This window comes from Protopterus annectens, chromosome 17.part0 (genome assembly GCF_019279795.1).
Source record: "Protopterus annectens isolate FY-2018-M chromosome 17.part0, PAN1.0, whole genome shotgun sequence".
Lineage (NCBI taxonomy): Eukaryota > Metazoa > Chordata > Ceratodontiformes > Protopteridae > Protopterus > Protopterus annectens.
The window spans coordinates 128,149,036-128,165,958 of record NC_056751.1 but is presented as its reverse complement, the minus strand read 5'-3'; the positions used below and the strand labels follow the sequence as shown (position 1 = coordinate 128,165,958).

Sequence of the window (16,923 nt, the reverse complement as noted above, 5' to 3'; positions counted from 1 at the left end):
ATCCCGTAGTAATTTCATTATCTGTGATGTAAAGCCTGAAAGTCAGTTCATCAGTTATCAGTAATTTTACTGTTATTTTTTTTTCTTTTGTCTTAATTATTCTTCCTGTGGTGTGCATGCAATGTTTAGACTCCTCAACATTCTTGTGGGTAATATCAGTCATTTTGCTGTATGGCGAGTTTTAATAAAGTGAGAGAGCCATTACTCAGCTCGTATAAATAAAGTGAGAGAGCCATTACTCAGCTCGTATAAACAGGTTTTAACTTGAAGATATATTTGTGTGTGTGTGTGTGTGTGTGTGTGTGTCCCTTCTGGATTGTTTGCCAACAATGCCAGATCTTTTTCACAGCATAAAAAAATGCACATTTATTTTTTAAAGTAGTAAGCTTTTGTTTTAAACGACGTTCAGAGGATTAGCCTTTCTGTAACATTTTGCAAATATTCAATCCCTACACCTGGAGACACACACAACACAATACATTTTGTGCGTGCGTGTGTTCCTCATAATTACTGCAGGAATTGCAATAACATTTGAGATTATCAGCTTTTAGAAAAATGTCATTCTAGAGGCAGCAATGTCATGCCCTTTTGACCTTAAGAGTTTGTAGCTTTCAGTTTTAGCTGCTGTACAGTCTGGAAGTGAAAAATACCTTGTGTGTTTTAACAGTTTCCTAGAACAGTTTTTTCTTTGGTCTCTAATTTAACAGTTTTCGCTGTAAGCTTTGCTAGCTCTTCAATAATTTCTCTAGCTTTTGGATGTTGGCATTGTATTTACCAGCGTTTTTGTTGGCTATATTCTTTAAGAAGGTTAAACTATTTTATTTTAGAAGCTTGTATTTTTTTCTTGATTTGCTGTTTAATGACAACCCCTCGTAAGTTCGTCTTTAAGTAAAGTTCAGCATTAGGTCATAGTTGCAGTAGCCTAAGCTGTTTGGGTTATATACTGTCACAGATTTGACTACTGCCCAGCTTCAATTCACCTTCTGTGGGGATCAAGGAGATCTGCATAAATGTAGTGGTTATGGTGTCAGAAGCTTCGGAGCTTTCTTGCCACTGAAGTGTGCTCCCTTTGTGGGCCTTTAGATCCAACAGTTAGCTAGCTATCTTTCAAGGCTGGTCATGTAAGTACCCTGCTTGGGAAAACCTTCCATATTTTAATTTTTGAAGGAAAAAATATTTTTCCTTGTTAACTTACTGATTTTTTGCCATGCAAATCAATTTCTCTGGATTATCATACCCAAGGGGATTTTTAACCTGTGAATGCTTGTTTGAAATAACTCTATAAAAGTTTGATCCAGTGTTGTCTTTTTTGACTGGATCCAACCATGACACAGACTTTGAAGTTCTTTGGTTCCAAGGCTCTGACTCTTCTCCTACCCATAATTCCCCACGTTCCACCTTAGTGTCTCACATCGATATTACCTCCGATTAAGATAGTATATCTATATCTAAACTGAAACATGCGTATATCAGTCATATAAACCCTATTCAAGTCTAAATACAGAATACACTAAAGAAAAAAAGGATGACAAAAACAAGCAGTAAAGACTGCTCACAGATAGGATATGCCAGGGGCAGCTTAGTCATCAGATGTCTATTTGTGATAATTTAGAAGGGGGTAGATGAAAGGGAGATTGTATTGGATGAAAATCAGACAACTTGAATCTATCATTATGGTAAGTTTATAACGTTCATAGCCAATGTTGTCTATTTTCCACCAGTACAACTATGCGACACATTTTGGCATGTATTTGACCAGCCCACCTGCAACAGATGGAGCAGCCTCAGAGGTTCCCTACAAAAAAAATACAGAGTGTAAACAACATGTCCTGTGTGGACAAACTAAAAGCCCTTTACTTTTACTCTGTGTCCTGCCAACTACTACAGGTGATCTATGCCTAACCTGCAAGGAACTCACAAATCCAACCCTGATGGAACTGTTACACTTTCACAAGACAGAGACTGCATAAGGGTCACCCGATCTAGGGATATTAACTTGGCCTGTGGCTTTAACAAAACAGACTGTAGAGAGAGATGTGTCTCGGAGATTACCTCTTCTCTGGAACAGGCTTCCTATTCACATAAAGCAGAGCCCTTTCCTGATCTTGTTCAAACACAGTTTGGATCAGTGGATGGGGAATCATAAATTCTCTCCTAGCATGGAGCCCATGTCCCTTATGGACGGGCAATCTGTAAAATACTCAAAGGCATGGGCACAAGCCTAAGCCATCCTCCAGCCCTTAGGGATCGAGATCAGGTAAAATTTGAGTAATAATGGCTAGGCTTGTAAGGGCTCTTAAGTCATTAGCCTAGTCATCTCCTATGAACCAATTCCCAAGCTTATAGACATGGATGTTATCAAGGAAAGACATTTCTGAAGATGGTGGAACCAAATGTGAAATGCTGTTTAGCTTGTTCATCAAGCTTATAATAAGGTACAAATGTATGAACTGTTGACCAAGTAGCTGCTGCACAAATATCAATAGGTAGTCTGCTGACAAACGCTGTTGAAGTGACCATTGAAATCTTCCCATTCCACTCTGTACGGAGATCTCCGTTAAAACGTTCTAACTTTCAAAAATTCGATCATATGGGGTCGACCATATGACAGTCGAACTTGTGAAAGTTCGATCATTTAATATAGACCCCCTTCAAGTGGTACAAGTCATAGACTTCATTGGAGCCCATCTGGACACCATTCGTTCTCTAGCCCTTGTTCCTCCAGACAGACTCTCCACCTTGCGGGCTCATGAGAAACAGATAATGGCCATTCCTTCTCCCAGAACAAGTCTTGTCCTAAGGGCTTTGGGGTCCATGGGGCCACAATCACCCTGGTGCCGCTAGCTTGCCTTCAGATGAGTACTTTAGTGGACCTTAGCAGTTCAGTGGTCCCTCCAGTACTATCCATTGAATTACTCAGGATTTCACAAGCATGCAAACAATCTCTTCTATGGTGGGTCCAATTTGCGGATCGTCTTCAGGGCTTCCCATTCATCCTTCCCCCTCCCAAGACCACAGTGACGAGTGCATCCCAGTTGAGGTGGGAGAGTATTATCTGGGACAAACAGTCCAAGGCACGTGGTTCCCCCATGGAGACCAACTTAGCATACAAACATTCTGGAGATGAGAGCGGTGCTTCTTGCATTGCAAGCCCTTCATTCCTGTCTCCCCATGGGAACTATTGCTTTTCAGACAGACAAAATCCCAGTTGTCTGGTACATCAGCAAGCAAGGAGGAACCAGGTGTTACCCCTTGTGTCAAAAGGCTATGGCAATGTGCTATTTCTTCCAACTGCTTTCTCATAGCAACACACATTCTGGGGAAGTCAAACATCTCGGCGGACAGGCTCAACAGGACCATTCTGATGCCTCATGAGTGGTCTCTGAATCCTTCAATGGCAAATACGATCTCCCAGAGATGGGGTCAACTGTGCTGCAATCTTTTTGTCTCTCCTTCCATCACCAAGTGCAGTGATTTTTGTGCCCTGATCCCTCCTCAGGGACAGTCACCAAAAGACTGTCTAGTCCATTCTTGGCCTGCCGGTTTACTTTATGCTTATCCTCCTCTTCTTCTCATTCCCAAATTTCTGCAAAAAGCTTAGAGATTCAAGTGGCAAGTGATGCTCCTTGCTCCCTTTAGGCCCTGACAGGTTTGGTTCCCCTTAGTTTGGTCTCACCTGGTTTGTCCACTGTGGACTCTGGATCCCTCTCCACATTTGTTGTCCCATCCCTCCGGACACTCCCGTCCGGATCTCCTGAGCCTGAAACTAACTGCTTGGTTACTCCATTTCCAATGATGGCTAGAACTCCTGGGCTTTCTTCCCCAGTTAGAAACATTTTGATTGCAGCACCCACTTTCTGCTAGGAAGCTGTACAATAATAAGTGGAAGAGGTTATCCATTTGGGCTCATCAGAGCAATCTAGACCCTTTTACGGTTCTGGTTCCTGCTGTGTTGGATTTCCGGGCATATATATTCCATAACGGAGCTAGTTTTACTATGGTGAAAATGCAGTTGGCAGCCAGTAACAGTTTTCGCATAGGATAAAATTCCTTTTCTCTATTCTCATCTTAATTGTGCAAGGTCTTTCTAAAAGGTACCTTTCTCCTCCTTCTTCCTGTCAAGGAATCTGTTGCCCCCTGGGATCTCACCCTAGTTTTACAGGCCTTAGTCTTGCCCCCTTTCAAGCCTCAGCTAAGGTAGATTTAAAGTTTCTGACCTGGAAAACAGTCTTCTTGGTAGCCATTAACTCATCCAAACGAGTATCTGAATTTTATAGGCTTTGTTTTGTAAGCCTCCATTTTTGATTTTTCACAAGGACAGAATTACTTTGCATACTAACCCTTTCTGCTCAAGGTCGCCTCTAAGGCTAGCATAAACCGTGTTATCAACATGCCTGTCTTCTTCACTAATTTTCAAAATAGATTTGAGTATCAACTTCATACTTGGTGCCATGGGCTCAAGCTTAATGCCAAGAAATGTATAGTTATCCCCTTTGGGAAAAACCATGTACCCATGATTTGCCACATAGGTGGGAGTACACTAAACACCGAAAGTGTGATGAGAGACTTAGGGACACAGGTGGACAGTGGTCTCACCTTCGATAACCACATCACCACAACAGTCAGGAAATCCTTCTATGTGGCACACCTCATCACTAAGGGCTTTTCATCCAGAAAAAAGAAGGTCATTGTCCCACTGTACTCATCCCTCATTAGACCCATTATAGAGTACAACGCTCCATTTAGTATGTACCTCACAAGACATCTGCAACAGCTGGAAAGGCTGCAGAAATACCTCACTAAACAAATCACAGGCCTAAAGCAGATGCCCTATGCTGACAGTCTAAAAAAACTCCAGCTATACTCTGTAGCATATCGTCTGCTCAGAGGCGATCTCTGCTTAACATACAAGGCCATGTCAAACCCTGACCTGTTGGACATGCTCCACTTAAAGAAATTGCAATTCCTCGGAGCCATATGCTCCAGGGATCTAAACCTTGTCGTCACAATGAACAAAACATGCTGGAGAGGGCTAGGTTCTTGACCCAGAGACTCCCCATACTCTGGAATAGACTGCACATACATGTCAACCAGCGTGCCTCCTTGGCCCTCTTCAAAAGGAACCTTCACGATTGGGTGGGAGACAGGAAATTCATCTCGGGGATCACGTTAGTCGCCCTGCTAGACAGGGGTCCAGGGAAGTAAATATTGTGGGAAGAAATATCTAGGAAATTGTTATGGCTAGGCTTGTATAGGCCCTAGGGCCGATAGCCTATGAACCTTTACATTGGATGTACACGGACAGCTTCGCTTCTGCTTCGATAAAACCAAGATTCGTAAGAAATCTCATTAGCTTTTTGTTTCCTTTTCTAAGTCCAGGTTGGATAAACCAGTTTCTGAGGTTACCATGGCTCATTGGATTTCTAGTTGCATTAAACTTGCTTACACGGCAAGGGGCATTCCCTTACCATGTCACATTAAGGCTCATTCTACTAGGTCTGTTTCCACCTCTTCAGCCTTTTGGTCGAAACCTCCCATTGATGAAGTTTGTGCAGCCGCTACATGGTCAAACCACCATACCTTTATATTGCATTAAAATTAGACATTATCTCCAGGAACCGAGCCTCCTTTTGTTGTGATATGCTCCAGAATATCCTTCCTTGAGGGCCTCCCAAGTTCTTCTGTAGCTGGGGACTCTGTCCTACAGGTTGAAGAGCAAGTGAAGGCAACATCATCAGATAAAGAAGTGATGTAGTCAATATACCGTTCCATCTGTGATATCCATTTTCTAGTACTTGGCTTTTCTGGCAGCCAGTTTCATGGTTACTGTAGACTTAAAAAGTGCTTATCACATTCCTGCTGACAAGTAATTCAGACATTTTTAAAAATGTTCTGTGTCTGGCTTCACATTATCATTTCTGTCTTGCCCGTCAGGCTATCTAATGTATTAAGCTTATTTACAAAGTGCTTGGCTCTAGTAAGTGCTTACTGCAAATGTCAAGGAATACATATCTGTCCATATTTGGATGATTGTCTTACATTTACACACACTTCCAGTTGTCAAGACTCCCTCATATGTCAAGAATTTCCTTCTCATTCTGGGGTTTTAATTGAACAACTTGTCTCATCCTATCTCTCAGAATAGTTTTTCTAAAATGTTTCCTGGATACTTTCTTAGGAAGGGCTTTTCTTCTTCTGGAAAAATTAGAACTTTCTGAAGTCATACAACCAGCCCCTGACATCTTCCAGGAAATTTCTTGGGCTCCTGGGTTTCTTGTTTCTATGATTGTCATGGCTTCCTTGGCTAGACTTCACAAGAGAAAAATTCAGTGGCATCTCTGATCTTTGTGGTCTGGGCATCATCACCATTTATCTGCTCAGGTCCATATATTGGGATTTGTAGGAAGGGAGTTACTGTAATAGGTAAGCCAGTTGTCTTTCAGTTCTGGTCTCCCCTTTTTCCTTCTTACTACTACTCATTCTGTCATTACAGATGCCTCAGACTTTGCTTGGAGGCTGTATTCATTGAGGTGTAAGTGCAAGGTTTGCGAAACAAACAGGACAGATAAAAGCACATAAATTTCAGAGAAATTTGCAGTAATCAATGGTGTAAAGGCTTTAAACCAAGTCTCATCTCTGGGACCTTGGCAGCTTACCACAGACAACACTACAGTGATGTGGTACATATACATAAACAAGGATAGCAGATGTTATCCCCTTTGAAGATTTGCTGGACCCTTGTAGGAAAGTCAGCAGTCAGTGTGTAGGCAATTTCGGTACTTTCTTGCTGCCTCAGGGGAAAACAGCTCTGAGGCTTCACAGGAGGAATAGTTGGCTACAGGTTTAATTTCTGGCAGACAAGTTGTCCTTAGCAGAACCATTCTACACACACAAAATGTTGTCTTTGTAAAAATTTTTGTTGTATTTTTTTATTTTCTGAAAAATACTGTAAATTTTATTAATGTCAGAAGTTTCTTGTCCAAAACTGCAGTTTTTAGAAATGGGTTGTTTTTTTTTTTGAGAAAAATGTACTGTTTTTAGACATTTTAACTGAATTGTAAGGCTTTAAAGATTTGGAAGTGTTTTGATGTTTGTGTGCACTGTGACAACTTGAATATTTTACGATTTGAGATATTTTGCTTGAACATGCTTTGAAGATTGTGGATGATTGTGCAAGTACTGTGTCTAGGCCCACTACTACTGCTACTGTTTTGAGAAGATAATGTGGTGCATAAGCAAACGGGGTCACCATATCTTGTTCCACTTAATGGCTTGGGTGTTAGTTGAACAACATTGTATAATCCTCCAAGTATGTTATGTACTGGGTAAGTGTATAATGTACTCCAAAGTTTTCCGATGAAGTCAAGTCTAAGATTTTAAACTCTCCTTTGGATAAGGAGGTTTTATTTGGCCTTACTACTATTCAGGTTGTCAAATAGTTTGACAGAGTTAAATAATTAAAGGAATTAAGATTTTTCAGGCCCTACATTATGAGTTGTATAAAATAATCAGTCCCTGCCATCTTCTGGCAAACAGGGAGCAAAAAATATGGTAGGAGGTGAACAATTAAAAAAATGGATTCTTTCAGAAAAAGGAATTGATGTCTTCAAAATGCCTATGCCAGCAGTCTCCTGCCTTACATCTTGAAGTTTGTCCCATGGATTGTCTTTTGGTCTTTTCCCACTTGGGCAACAGATTCATTGGTTGCTGGTTTAAGAGTGTTACAATTGGCACAGGATAACACACACTTGCTTTCAGTAAATTTCCTCCCTACTCTCCAGACTGAGCAGTTTCTTCCTTAGGTTCCTCATCACATGCTTATGCTTATTACCAGCACCTTTTGGCCAAAGGGAGGAAGGCTTCTGCTCTATAATGTTTCTAGTTTTAAAGAATAAGCTTTCCTGGAGACCGTTTATATATCATTCCTATTTCAACTGGTCTGTGAAAGTTCATAGGCTCATACTAGGCTATCTGCCCTAGGGCATTTATAAGCGTAGCCAAAGTGTGTTTGGCTTTCGCCACCCATTTTAAATTAATTTTGCTATGCCCTTTTTTGAGGTTAGTATACTGTGCCTCTGTCTAAGAGTGACACAGAAGTGATACCCGGGGTAAACCTACGATCTCCCATCCACTCATCAAGATTCCTCTTGAAGAGAGTCAATGAGGGACTCTGCCTAACCTGGACTGGGATTTTATTCCAGAGTGAAGGGAGCCTCTGGGTTATGAATCTGTCCCTCCAGCATATCCTATTTATTTAATTGCTGAGGTTCACGTCTCTCGAGCGCGTAGCTCGATGGGATTTGGATTTTCTGAGGTGCAGCATGTCCATTAATTCCGGGTTGGACATGGCTTTATACGTCAGGCACAGATCGCCTCTGAGCAGGCGGTATACCACTGAGTAGAGCTGGAGTTTTTTTAACCGGGCAGCATATGGCATCTGTTTGAGCCCTTTGATCCTCTTGGTGAGGTACTTTTGGGGTCTTTTCCAGTTGCTGCAGGTGTCTGGTAAGGTACATCCCAAAAGGGGCAGTGTACTCAATTATGGGCCTGATGAGGGATGAGTAAAGAGGCACGATGACCTTCCCTGATCTAGATGTGAATCCCTTCATGATTAGGTGGGCTCTGTAAAATGTTTTTCTAACCGCTTTGGCCACGTGGTTGTCAAATGAGAGATTGCTATCAACTTGGGTCCCCAGGTCCCTAATTACTTCTTCTGTACTTAATGGATTACCACCTATGTGGTAATTTGTGGGCACTTTGTTTTTGCCAAAGGGGATGACTATACACTTTTTGGCGTTTAGCTTGAGGCCATGGCTCTGGCATCAGTTGTCTGTTTCTATCAGGCCCTTTTGGAGGATGTTTGTGACTGCTGGAGAGTTGATTATGGCGCTCAGTTTGCAGTCATCTGCGAACTTGGTCAGCCACAGTCCTTCCGTGTTGGTTTGTACCTCTGAGAAATATATACCGAACAAGAGAGGTCCCAGGACTGAGCCTTGTGGGATGCCACTTGTAACTGGTTTGGAGTCTGACATGGCTCCAGCAATTCTAACCATGTGGGTTCTGTCCTTGAGCCAGTTTGCAACCCATCTAGTGACATAGGGGTTTATATTTAAGCTGGTGAGCTTATCTATAATGCCCGAGTGGAGTATTGTATCGAAGGCTTTTGCGAGGTCCAGGTAGGCTGTGTGGACCACCTTCCCCTCATCAATGGACTTGGTGACTGTTTCAAAGAAATCGACCAGGTTTAAGAGGCAAGATCTGCCCTTAACAAAGCCGAACTGGGTAGGATCCAGTTTCTGTAGGTCCCCAATATCTTTATTTATGAGGTCCATGATGATCCTTTCCATAGCTTTGCAGACCAAGCTAGTCAGGCTTATGGGGCGATAGTTTCCAGGATCCGTTGAGGCACCACCTTTGTGGAGAGGGACCGCTGTTGCTGTACGCCACTCTTTAGGTACATATCCTGTAGTAAGGCTGAGATTGAACAGTAGTTTTATGTTTGGGTTTAGCTCTTCTTGGAGTTAATGTAGGACGCAGCCCGGGACACCGTCTGCTCCCATTGATGCTGTGTTTTTTGCTTTGGAGAGGGCGGCTCTTACCCGAGCATCTGAGATGTCAGGGGGCAGCACTCTGCTGGGATAGATATTTGCCCTTTTGGTGGGGGAGTTTGCGCTGAACCTGTCAGCTAGGATGTTGGCAATGTCTGTGGGTTCGGTGTATTTTTTGTCATTTTGGACTAATTCTGAGCATATCTGGGAATTCCCACCCAGGTTCCTAACATAACTAAAGAAAGCCCTGTGATTATCCTTAGTATCCTGTGCAATTTTTCTCTCGAAGCTGGCCTTAGACGATTTTATGAGTACCCGTAGTTTTTTGCTAATACTGATCAGAGATGCCTTTCCTTTTCGGGATTTTGCTCTATCATGTAGTAGCTTCCTCCTTCTGTTGTATAGTTTGTTTATGGCTGGGGTCCACCAGACAGGACGTCTGCCGTTGGAGGATTGGGTCTTGGTTTTATTTGGGATTGCATGATCCATGCATTCCTGAAGGTGTTCATAGAATGTGTTTATAAAGGATTGTGCGGTCTGGGCCGTATTTTCCACAGGCCCGGGGGCTTTGAAGGATCCCACCTCTGTTTTGAGGCATGTGAAATTTGCTTTAGAGAAGTTTTTCACTGTGGTTTTCTGGGCAGGGGGTGGGGTCGGGATGTGAATATCCAGTGAGATTAGTTTATGGTCTGATCTTAACAGTGAGGGATACACTTCTGGTCTAGAACATAGAGTCCCCATGTTGGTGACCATCAGGTCCAGTATGTTTTCCCCTCTTGTGGGAGTGGTAACAAGTTGTTCCATAGCATTTGAGTTTATAAATTCCAGGAACCTTTGGGCTAGGGTGTTGGAGCTAGAGTAATGCTCCCAGTCTATGTTTGGGTAGTTGAAGTCGCCCAATATAATGGTGTTTGGCGAGACCTTCATATTTTCCAGTGTTCTCAGGAAGGCCGAGTGGGGTTCCTGGGTTTGGGAGGGTGGTCTGTAGCAGGCTATAAACTGGAAGGCAGTTTTACCCACTGTTAGTTGCACATGGATAGTCTCTGATGCTTCGTGCTGTGCCACCAACCTGGAGGTGTGGGTATCTTTGACGAATATTGATACTCCCCCTCCTTTTGTGGTTTAGTCCAAGTTTTGGGGCCGAAAAGCATGGTATGAGGTATAACCTGGTAGTGCTAGGGTGCTCTCAGGAGCCTTGAACCAGGCTTCTGTTACTGCACAAATATCAATGTTCTCCATGCTAAGGAGAATTTCGAGTGCATGCATCTTGAGGTTTAGACTTCTGGCATTGAGTAGCATTACTCTTAGTTTCTTATCTCTTGTGATACCTATGGAGGTGGGTTTGTCTTTTGAGCCTTGCCTAAAAAAGGCACTATGGGGGTAGCAAGAGCCTTTGCCAATATCCGAAAGCCCAGGGGTGACAGGTGTAAGCCGTCCCTAGCGAAGCATCGTGGCTTGTCGAGCATGTCATCCCAGGCTGACAGGCATTGGATCCCCTTTGAATGACACCAATACTTAAGTCAATTGTTGAAATTGATCATCTTGTCTTCATATTGGGGCATCATTCTTGGTGAGGGTAACATGCTACTCAAGGTCAGGGTCATACTGGCCTGGGCTACATGCTTGGAGAACTCCTCTATGTCTCTTTTCATGTAGTCCAGGGAGGTATGTCTCAGGTCATTCACACCAGCATGGACAATGACTGAGTCATATTTGTACTTGCCTTGGAGTGACCTGAGTGCCTGTGTTATGTGGCGGATCCTAGCGCCCGACAGGCAGCTCACCGTGACCTTCTCCTTGTTCAGCCTGGTGAGCGGGACGTCAGTGTGCCTAACGATAGTCACCTATTACAAGTGTATCAGGTGTGTTGTTTAGCCTTAAGGGCTGTGTCTGTTTGGCATACTGGCTTTGTGAGCTATGTGTTGCACGTGTTTTGTTTAGGGGTAGTGGTTGCTTGGGTGTCTGCTTTGGAGGTCTCTGCTGCTTAGGCAGATTTTTATTTAGAGCCTCCAAGTATGTTTTTGTGTGTTTGTGTTCGGTTTGCTGTCGTGGTAGGTCTATGTGAGACTGGAATTGTAGTGTGTGGTTTCCTTCTCCTCCTGACTGGTTACGCCAGTACTGAGTAGAAAGAGCTTAGCCTCCATTTTGGCTATATGGTTGCATATCTCACATGTGTTGGAATTTGTTGGGAGGAGGAGAGGGTTGTCTGTGTACATGAGGCAGTTGTAACATTGCCTCAAGATTCACAGATTCACCAGCTGGACCAGAGAGGAGATTGACAACTGACCTTTGGATATGCTAGAATAGTACTGGGAATTCCTTTATAATTGAAAAAAGGGCCAATGGGGAATGAGGTACTCAAGGGGAGTTTGTGAGGGTGTAGTGCTTTTAATATTTTAGTGCTGACTTATATAATTGCTTTAGTGAGCAAGTGCCAAGGTAACTTAAATGCAATGTGTTACTGGTAACTTAAATGCAAAAACGACAAACAGTAACTTTCTTTCAAGTGAAACAAGGAAATAAGTACAGTAAGCAATACAGATATCACTAGGGATCCACAGAAGCGCTGAAAAGCCGCGTTTTAGGTGGAATTAGCGTTTCAGGGAAATAACAAGTAAACGAACAACAAGCATACAAACAAAGCTAGATTCAGCAGGCCTGGATCTAGTCTATGCTACAGCAAACAATGTGTACCAATTTCAGTAAGAAACAGTTCAAATATACAGGCACTATAAGCCTTTAACCAGAAATTCCCAGCTCAGAAGGGAATTTATCATAGAAGGCACGGACCCTAGAATCCTGAGATATTCTCTGGCTGAAATCTCAGACTGATTAGAGATGATCAGGAAAGTTTCCACATACAAATTTACCTTTTACAGTGTTAGGAATGTCTTTGAAGGAATGTAAATATCAGAATTCCCAATGTTGACCCTTCAGAGTCTGTTACTAGTCATTCCTGTTCTGTGTTTATGGCAACATTAGCCCTAAAAGATGCTTATCATGTTCCCATAGCCACAACCGTCAGAAGATTTCTTAGATTTTTTTTATTTGGGTCACATTATCATTTCCCTGCATTATCTTTTGACTTATCTACAGCTCATAGGGTGATTACAGTCTGTCTAGCTTCAGGGATAACCATTGCAGAATGCAAGGCATTCACATTTTTCCTTACTTCGATCTACTGATCTTGACAGAGTCTTATGCCAGATGTCAGGAGTCTTTAACTTGGGACAATTCACTCCGTTACCTATCTTGACTTTCAGATAAAAGTTCAGAAATCTCCTTGACTCCATCACACAGGATCCTGCTTTTACATTGCCTTCTAGTTAAATTTCTTACATTCCTTCAAAGACATTCCTAACACTGTAAAAGGTAAATTTGTATGTGGAAACTTTCCTGATCATCTCTAATCAGTCTGAGATTTCAGCCAGCGAATATCTCAGGATTGTAGGGTCCGTGCCTTCTATGATTCCCCTTTTCAGGCTATACATGTGAAAAATTCATTAGCTTTAAAAAAAAAAAAAAAATTGGACCCAACATTCTCATCCTCTGGGACTGTCAGAATCCAGTTTTGGGTTTTATCTAGAAAGAACTACATTGGTGGAGACAATAAGACTCCTCAGTTTTTGCTTGGGTTTCTGTAGGGGTAGAGGTGTTAGACCTGTGGGACAGTTCAGTTAGACCAAAGCACACAAATGTTGGGATGTTTGCTGTGATCCATGTTAAGGAATCTCTTCATAATCTGTGGACCCATTAACCATTGCAGATATTTACAGAGTACCACAATAACATGCTGCATGAGCGAACAGAGTCACCAAGTCTTGCTCCACTTAATGGCTTGAGAGTTAGTTGAACAGCATTGTATAATCTTCCAAGCATGTCATGTACTGTTTAAATGTGTAATGTGTTGGGAGACAAGTTGAGCAGGACAGACCCTCAAGAGTGGAAATTGAATGACAGGGTCTTCCAGGAATGGATCCAGTTGTGGAAAACACCAAATAGATGATCTGATGTTGTCCATTTTCACACAATCCTTAACTGTGGGCTCACTTCCGAGCCTCGGAACTGACTCTGTCGTTATTCCAGCTCACACCTTCCAGAAACTCTCGAGCTAGGCTCTACCCATAATATTTCTCACCAAACTTCCTCAGATCTCGTTTGCCTCTCTGTAGTGCCAGACACATTCAAGCAACCTCTCGAGTCTGGCTTTTCTTCTAGCTGTAAGTTAGTTTTTTCCTCATATCTGCCTTTAAATTCTGTTGTGTACTCCCATTTTTTATGTACCTGCTCCTCTATATTCCATTAGGTGTGTGTGAGTGACTTTTTTTCTCTCTTCTACCATTAGGTACTCTGGTGTGATGTCGTCAGTATTATCCCCTTTACCTTTGTGTAACCTCCCTTACCACTGTTGGTAATTTCTCCCCTTTTCTTTTCTGTTGCTTAAAAAAACAAAGAAAAAGTATTTATCATGTTAATCTTTGGCTGCGTGTATGTATTGTGTGTGTCAGGTGGCCTTCACTTCCCTCATGTCTGACAAACCCTCTATAGCCACCTCCGGTTTCAAGAGGTGTCAGAAGTTTGAAAGGAAAATGGCAAATTCAGATGGGCACACTTGTGTTTATTGTCTTGGTGCCTTACCTGCTATTACACCCATGCATATTCCTCTATCAACCCCAGCCACATTTTTTGGAGGCCCTGGTACTGACCCTCCCGTCTTCGACTGTTTCGGTGCCTGTCAGAACTCTTTTCTGGCACCGATAGTTGCCTTGAGCTCCTCTGGTTTGTCGGAACTGGAGACCTCCTGGGCTCAAGGCTTCATTGCCAGTTCCGAGGGGCAGGGTTTGACTTCAGTTCTTTCAGAGGCCTCTTTGGCCCTTGGGACGTAGGTATATGCAAGTTCAACTCTGGCTTCTGCTTGGGAAGCAGCTTCCTTGGTGCAGGGTGGGGCCACAGATTTGAAGGAGTCTGTTCCAGTTCTGGGCTCCCATCCCTCTATGGGGGGGAGGCCTGCCTTCCAGGCTATGGAGAGGGCTTTGTCCATTCTGAACAAACAGTCCATGCATTCTTTGTTGGGCCAAATAACTTGTCCATCCCCTTGACCAGAGCTTCCTCCAGTCTCTTCCCTGGGACAGAGGGCACACAGACATCAGGAGTGAACCACACTGCCTATTTCATCTTCAGATACCTCTCAGGAGCATCCCACCGAAGAAGTTCCTTCAAAGAAGAAGTGCAAGAGAAAGCACTTGGACTCCCCTGAAGAGTTCTTCACCGAGGATACCGATTTGGATGAAGGGGAAGGTTCCCCCAAGCCACTCTGTGATGATTTCTTCTGGGACATCCTAGAAATCCTGAAACTGAAGGGTGGCTAGACCACCATCCAATCTTCCTCAGAGGAATCGGTATACCTAGAGGCTTTTCACAGCCAGCCCTCTAACTCTTGGATCTCTCAGCCTGCTGATGATCTTTTTAAACTGATCATCCAGTGGGCCTGGAAAAATTCCTGATTGGATTCTGTCTGCCCCAAAATATGAGCAACACTGGGCCAGGAGTATTCCTGCAGACGCCATGGTGGTAGTGGCAGCCACTAAAGAGGAACTAGCTAAAGAAACTCCAACTATCTATCCTCCTAACAAGGATTCTAGGACTATGGATAGGTTTGGAAAGCTCGTATATGCTTCAACCTTCATTCTCAGGTCCTTGAATTATATGGCACATTTGATTAGGCTTCAGAGAGAACTGATTAAAGAGCTTTCAGATGCTGTTACAGGAGCAGTAGCTGAAGGGGTCCAAGATAATGTTACATCTTAGCTCTCCACACTTGAATCGATTTCCAATTTGTCCATGAGGCTAATTGCTCATGCAGCTGAAGGGATGACAAAAGCAGCAAGTTCATGCATGGACATTAGGAGACACTCCTAGATGCGCTTATATCACTTTGTGGAACCATTTAAGTTTCATCAACACTCCATTTGATGGATCATCCCTGTTTGGCCCGAAGGTTAGAGAGAGACTAGCCAGATGTGAGAAAGATGGGAAGACCCTTTCTACCATGGGAGTATGTGGGTGTGTATTACGTTAAAGAACTTTTAAAAGTTCGAACGTCATATGGTCGACACCATATGATCGAACTTTTAAAAGTTTGAATGTTTCAACGGAGATCTCCATGCAGTGCAAATGGGAAGATTTCCCTTTCCTACACTGTAGTGCGATCTCGTAGTTGGTATATTTAAAGAGCGGGGGGTGTGGAGGGGGTGCAGGGGGCTTCTTGCCCCCCTGCTTAAAGCAGTCAGGTAGTTTTTCTGTTTGTTTATTTTTTTTTAGCTTTTCGAACTTTTAAAAAGTTTGATCTTATGGCTTCGAACATATGACATTCAAACTTTTAAAAATTTGATGTAATATACACCTGGCGTACGCTTCTCCACTCCTCAACGGCCCTACTTGTAGGAACCAGAGAAGTGGGAGGCTGTGGTTCAAAAGAACCCAAGGACCTTTCCATGACTTGCGTGCCAGTGGCTTTCGCCGAGGCAGAAGAGGAAGTAGTAATGGAAGAAGCCATCTAAGAGGCAGAAGTGGCCCACAGAACCAGTGGTCCAGAGATTCTTTTTCTGGTAACTCCTACCAGCCCTCCTGAAAAGAGGGCCAATTGCCTTCCTGTGTAGGTAGTTTGGTGCAGGGATAATTGTCCCCATCTGCCTGGCTAGAACTGATGACGGGTGAGTGAGTGCAGGGGGTCATTTCCAGAGATTGCAACATTCCCCTTTCAATGAAAGAATAAAAACCAAAAAGATTCCTAGGCATTCTTCCCAGTCACATGGAAGCAGCAGTCTTAGAAATTCAAAAACTACTCAAGAAAAGTCTCATCCAAGGAGTCCCACCAGACCAGAGGAGATCCGGAATTTACTCAAGATTTTTTTTAGTACCAAAGAAAACAGGGGACTGAAGATCGATTTTGGATCTCAGTCAGTTGAGCAAATCAGATCGACAAACCAAATTCCAGATGTTCTTGGTACAGTCAATACTTCCATTCTTGGAAAAAGATGACTGGATGTGCGTGATAGATCTTTAGGATGTGTATTACCACATAAAAATGGACAAGCGCTCCAGAAGATTCCCGTGCTTCCATCTGGGAGCCAATTATTATCAGTTCAGAGCCCCAATGTGTTTACCAAATGCATGGCAATGGTAGCATACATCTCAGACTGCTAGGATTCCGCATATTTCCATATCTAGACAACTGGCTCCTTAACGCTCCTACCAGGCGTCAACTTATAAAGGCACAAAATTACACTCTTCATCTTTTTTCCAGCTTAGGAATCGCTATAAACTACAAAGAATCCCATCTAGAACCATCACAACAACTGGAGTTCATTGGAGC

General features: G+C 43.0%; 1 protein-coding gene across 1 annotated transcript in view; it reads left to right on the top strand.

Annotated features, from left to right (window-relative positions):
• YTHDC2 (YTH domain containing 2) overlaps window positions 1-16,923 on the top strand; it is a 1,963,388-nt gene that overhangs the window by 1,352,874 nt on the left and 593,591 nt on the right. The gene's annotated exons all lie outside the window — the stretch shown is intronic.